This window comes from Nannospalax galili, unplaced genomic scaffold (genome assembly GCF_000622305.1).
Source record: "Nannospalax galili isolate Female #2095 unplaced genomic scaffold, S.galili_v1.0 scaffold285, whole genome shotgun sequence".
Classification (NCBI taxonomy): Eukaryota; Metazoa; Chordata; class Mammalia; order Rodentia; family Spalacidae; genus Nannospalax; species Nannospalax galili.
Genome location: NW_008355157.1, coordinates 1,313,327 through 1,313,618, shown reverse-complemented (window position 1 = coordinate 1,313,618; position 292 = coordinate 1,313,327). Strand labels below are relative to the sequence as shown.

Here is a 292-nt window from a genome sequence, read left to right as displayed (position 1 = left end):
ATTGACTTACATATATTGAACCATCCCTGCATCTCTGGAATAAAGCCGACTTGATCATGGTGGATGATCATTTTGATGTGTGTCTGTATGCGGTTTGCAACATCTTGTTGAGAATTTTTGCATCTATGTTCATTAAGGATATGGGTCTGTGGTTTTCTTTGTTGGTTAGATCTTCACCTGGCTTTGGTATTAGAGTGATGCCGGCTTCATAGAAGGAATTTGGAAGTTCTCCCTCCATTTCTATTTTTTTGAATAAATTAAGTAGTATTGGATGTAGATCTTCTTTAAATAT

The 292-nt window shown here is 36.0% G+C and overlaps 1 protein-coding gene across 2 annotated transcripts in view; it reads right to left on the bottom strand.

Moving 5' to 3' along the window:
• The window catches only part of Fut8 (fucosyltransferase 8), a 295,663-nt gene that overhangs the window by 77,874 nt on the left and 217,497 nt on the right, over positions 1 to 292 (bottom strand). The window lies entirely within an intron of this gene.